Below are 6,000 nucleotides of genomic sequence, written 5' to 3'. Positions count from 1 at the left end.
TGTGTGTGTGTGTGTGTGATGCGTCTGTGTGTGTGATGCGTCTGTGTGTGTGAGATTTACAGCCAGGAGACGTGTCTTAGTGCACTGTAACTGTGAACGATTTCATACTACGGTCAGAAACACCTTTCGCTGCCAAATTCCTCTCTCCTTGATGTGAGAGTAAAACTGTCACATTAATTAAAAACAATAGGGCTCTGCTGTACAGTGCATTGCTCATAACGGTGAAGATTATTCAAAAGTTGAAGAGGGGAAAACTGAATTTTGTAATGTGGATCTGCATTTTTTTTTACTAGTGCAGTATTATAAATCTGTATAATATCTGATGCCTTAATGCCAATAATATATTGTAATTATGTTGGCAATCTTTAGCTGTGAAAACAAATACTGTAACATTTTATTATGTTTGTATGCCAACGGTTGCCATATCCAGCAGACACAGAGCAACATTATGTTTCTGTCCAGTATTCACTCTCGTTTTAGCTCTGTTTTGGTCTCCACCAAAAATCGGGCTCTTTCTTTACCAGCTAGCTGCTTCCTTCTTTTTGTCAGTGGATGCGGGGCACATACTGAGCACGAGCTGGAAAACCTAAACAAGGATTTAAAGGAGGCTAAAAAGAACTAGTAGATCTTAGGGGGACTGCATAGTTGTTTATTAATTTTTTCACTACGAGAGACCTTTACACTAGGGCTGCAGCTATCAGTTATTTTAGTAATCGAGTTTTCTGATTATTTCATCAATTATTCGAGTAATCGGAAACTAAATTATAATGCTTAATTAAGGAGCAATAGGAAATATAGACAGGTCTCTTAAAATGAACTAACCCAAACCAGCTCGGTGTCATCACAGTGTAGGCAGTGTGTGAGCTTTCTTGAATTTTGTCATTGTTAAGGATGATATTCAAAATTGAAAACAACATAAATCTCTCTGTTGCGCTCCCCTTGCAGAGTGCTGACCCTCTGATGACCCAGTAGGGTGTGAAATGTGTCACATAGGAGTGGCTGCAAACCCACGCGTGAGTCCCTCCAGACAATCATCTGTCTCCCACACACACTCAGAGCTCACCTTGAGGGCAGCCCTACCTCTCTGTGTATATAGAAGCATGGATTATAGCTCTCACGGGAACTCTAAATAAACTTATTGCACAACTGAAGTATGAACAGCTAATCCAGCATCTATCATCAGACGTTTCTGTTTCAACCCTGAACACATGCTCGTAGCCTCACAGCACAACCCAGTGTTTTGCCTAAGCTCTCATTTTGTGACACGTTTACCTAGCCTGGTTACACCAGACTCTGGTACACTAGCCTGGTCCTACCAGACTCTGGTACATTACCCTGGTTCTACAGCTTGTAACATTAACTCTGATACATTACCTGGTTTATAGACTCTGTCACTAGTGGTCCTACCAGACTCTGGTACATTACCCTGGTCTCCAGACTTGGTAACCCTGGTACCATACTCTGGTACACTACTGGTCTACCAGACTCTGATACATTACCCTGGTTCTACCAGACTCTGGTACACTAGCCTGGTCCTACCAGACTCTGATACATTACCCTGGTTCTACCAGACTCTGGTACATTACCCTGGTTCTACCATACTCTGGTACACTAGCCTGGTCCTACCAGACTCTGGTACATTACCCTGGTTCTACCATACTCTGGTACACTAGCCTGGTCCTACCAGACTCTGATACATTACCCTGGTTCTACCATACTCTGGTACACTAGCCTGGTCCTACCAGACTCTGATACATTACCCTGGTTCTACCAGACTCTGATACATTACCCTGGTTCTACCAGACTCTGGTACACTAGCCTGGTCCTACCAGACTCTAGTACATTACCCTGGTTCTACCAGACTCTGGTACACTAGCCTGGTCCTACCAGACTCTGGTACATTACCCTGGTTCTACCATACTCTGGTACACTAGCCTGGTCCTACCAGACTCTGGTTCATTATCCTGGTTCTACCAGACTCTGGTCCATTAGCCTGGTCCTACCAGACTCTGGTCCATTAGCCTGGTCCTACCAGACTCTGGTACATTAGCCTGATCCTAACAGACTCTGGTCCATTAGCCTGGTCCTAACAGACTCTGGTCCATTATCCTGGTCCTACCAGACTCTGGTCCATTTCATGTGTACAGAGAGTCTGGCCACTCTCCATTGACAAGTGTTAACTTCCTTGAAGGCGGGTACTCTGTTGAAGTTTAAAACTATTGGATCTGCCCAGAGCCACTCTGGATCTGCCATAACCAATCGCTAACGTTTGCTCGTGACATTGACTTAGCATCGCTAGCGTTCACTTTAGCTAACTCTTTCACCGCTAACGGAGCAAGCTGGAAAATCAAACTGTTCCTGAACCCCGCGGGGAGGAGGGCCACAACATCATGGCCACCAACACAGCTCAGCAAAGATTCTTCTTGCTCGGCCTTTAACCTCTGGATATTCGGCAGCGTTGCCGCAACTGACCAAATGGCTTCGCTCCCTGCTTCGCTCCCTGCTTCGGCCCTGGCTCCTGCTTCGCTCGCATCTTGCTAGCCCACGTCCTCAACGTCATCGTTCTCAGCCACTCCCTCTGTTCTCTGATTGGACAGGTAAAGATTTGGATCATTGTTTATAATTCTCCTCCTGTCATCTTCATCACAGTAATATTTTTCTAGCAATCTTATGTGTGTTAGGAACCATTCACATATAGTATGTATAACATGTATCCGTCTCAGACACATGTAGTATAGTGGCGTCGAAGGACAAAACGCATACAAGAGTGAAAGCATAAACATGCTTGATAATTCAGGACCTTTTGCCCATAATGTATCATTTATGTAAACATAGCCACTGCCAGTGTTTGATGTTTAATATACTCCCATGGTAGCATTCATATCAGAATCAGTTTTATTGGCCAGGTGTACATACACAATGAATTTGAATTTGGTATGTGTTAACTCTCTATACATAGACAAATAGCAATATAGACACATACTGTACAATAGACAACAATATACATATAGGCACATATCAACATAATATACAAAAATACAAATATACAAATAAGACATAATATCAAGACAAGTACACATGGAGTGGGATGTAGAGTGCAGAAAGTAATAGTGTAAAGTAGTGTGCAAGATGGTGTGCATATCTTGCGCTCGATTGTGTTTTAAACCCCCAACTTCTCCAGGCAGCGCTGCCACCGTTGACTTCAAGGCACCTAACCCTGACCTTAACCCTAACCCGAACCCTAACCCTTGTGCCCGTGCCCCAGCGCCCAGGATAGGTGCTGTGTTTTAACCCAAACCTAACCATAACCATTGCCTAATCTTAGATGTTGGGGGCTTAAAATATACCGATAAACATATCTTGCAAGGTGCACAGATCCTCAACGAGAAACATGCACTTTGGATGATGTCTTGTGCCTAGTTTACACTACGCTACTTTGCCCCGAATGTTCTGCGCGCTGGCAGTTTTTGGTGCTCCCCGACAAAAGCCCCAGATCAGTGGCAAATCGGTGCTCTCTGTGTGAACTGTTCCGAGAGGCTCGCTGGTGCCTCGCAGACACATTCCAGATACAGTATCTGCTGCGATCTGGTGTTAATGCAACTATAGGCATAATATCCCATCAAGCAGTCAGGAATACATATTATAGCACATAAAGGATTATGCGGGACGTGCAGTTAATTATTTATTATTCATCTTCACCTTGGACCTGCCATGACAAGTCCATCAGCTTAGTCATTGTACTGCTTTGTTTGGAAGGAACACACATCTCATAAATCAAAAAGGAGATGTCAATAAAATAAAAGAGATAATGACAATTTTTTGCAAACTTTTCTGCACACATCTTTTATTCTGAATTTTATTCATGATCTGATCCTGTCTAAAAATCAAACCGGATGTATTGCAAATACAGGGAAATGCACAAGGATATTTAGAGTTTTCTGTCTGATATCCTCTCAGAATCAGAATTGGGTTGGTTTATTGCCAAGTAGGTGTTGTCTCGGTACTTTGTACAACAATAAACATTGTAAAATAAAATGAAAAGCAGGTAGTACAAACGACAAGAACATAAATATAGAATAGAAACACTTGAAGAATGTTTGAAAAAAATACTATTAAATATATGTTCAATGTCTACGTTTTAAAATGAAAGAGCTGTACAGTTTTTGTGCAATAATGCGCAACATATCGACTTGACTTATCGTGTATGTTTAGACAGACCCACACACACATACTTTCACTCCCTCATCCCCGTCCTCTCCCCCCCCCCATCACCCGCTCTTTTCTCCCCCTCTATTCTCTGACTGACAGTGCGGGTTGAGGCTGGCTGGAAGGCTGTGAGTGGGGCCATTTTGCCCATAGGTCAGAGGGAGTCAGATATACACAATGCCGGGGTCAGAGGCACTGCGGTGATGGCCCGACCACCTGGCAGTCCTACTCATCCAATAAACCACAGTTGGGAAAAGAAGAATTCAGGGAAAGAGAGAGCAAGGAGGAAAGAGGATTGAATTATGGCCAAAAATACATTTCAGTGTAAGTCTCTTCTAAATACGGGAACGAGAGAAGGGGTGCAGAAAGAAGAATGAAGGGTTCATAAAAAAATGTATGTAGCAGTAGGTGGCATATTGGAATAGAGACAGTTGAGAAGAAAGACCTGAAGGTGAGACTATGTAATTAAGACAGCCAAATACTCCTAAAGTTTAAAATTGCAGGGTCAACTGGTCATGTAACACCTGCAAAATGCATGGAATTTGAAAATGGCCATGTGCTTGGCTTAGAAAGGGTTATCAAGGCTGCTTTTGATGGACTAAAATCACAACAAATTTCATAGAGACATTAATGGAGTTTCATGGAGATGTTCAGGCTGTTTCATTTTTGTAGCTATTTAGTTTTTTATGGCATTTATGTAGATGGATATTTTTTTTCTTCATGCTGTTTACCACTTCAGCAGCACCCAGCAGGGACCACAGGAAGGTGAGTTATGTTAGAGTAGCCTGTTTTATTTTACAGAAGGCCCATGATTAAATGGTGTGTGTGTGTGTGTGTGTGTGTGTGTGTGTGTGTGTGTGTGTGTGTGTGTGTGTGTGTGTGTGTGTGTGTGTGTGTGTGTGTGTGTGCGCGCGCAGACTTGTGCATGAGTACAGGTGTGTCTTTGTTTGTGTGCACTTGCAGGCAGTAACTGTTCAGCTCAATTATCTTGAGCACTGTAATGCAGACGGATACGTTTTAATTTTTCAGAAAAGTCTTTATATATAAATACGAGACATGATGTCAATGATATGTTCAATAATCACATTTTGCAATTTACTGCACATCTCCACTGAGCCACTAGCGTGTCGGTCTTAAGCTTTCTCCAGTCTATAAACGTAACCTGGAATAACCAGCATTTATTAGCTGACCTACTGTCACCCCGACCAGAAGACAATCAATACCCTCTGATAATGATGTCACTTACTCACAGTAAACCACAGATAACAATGAGACTGGAGGGCTCCTGCTATTACCTCATTTCATGGGTTTTGTCTCAATGCAGGGACCAGCCGTTACGTGAACGCTCTCATGAACGTGGAGGGGAGGAACCTTTTAAAGACCAGCGTACAGCATGTGGCAGCATCTGATTGATAAATGTTGATAAATTCAATTATCTAAAAACAGCAAGTAGAGGCTTGATAGGATCCAAACTAAGGAGACAAACTAAGGCTGAATACTTTCGTACCGGATGTTTGATATTAAGTAAAAAATAATGTTACAGTTTTATCAGCCATGTTCTTTTTTTGCAATGTACATTTTTTCGCATGTAATATAATATATGTTTATTAATTTGTATTTTGAACAGTTACAGGGAGAATGAGTGGGATTTTTTTGATTGCAGTTTGTAAACACAACATTCAAAATTGGCCCCTCCTCCCCGAGGGTTACATGCTCGCCATCGGGGAGGAGGGGCCGCTTTGCTTTTTCGCCTCGCTGCATTTGCTTTTTATTTTATTTTTTTCATTTATTTTT

This window comes from Perca fluviatilis, chromosome 1 (genome assembly GCF_010015445.1).
Source record: "Perca fluviatilis chromosome 1, GENO_Pfluv_1.0, whole genome shotgun sequence".
Classification (NCBI taxonomy): Eukaryota; Metazoa; Chordata; class Actinopteri; order Perciformes; family Percidae; genus Perca; species Perca fluviatilis.
The sequence above is the reverse complement of the archived record's forward strand: the minus strand, read 5'-3'. Positions refer to the sequence as shown.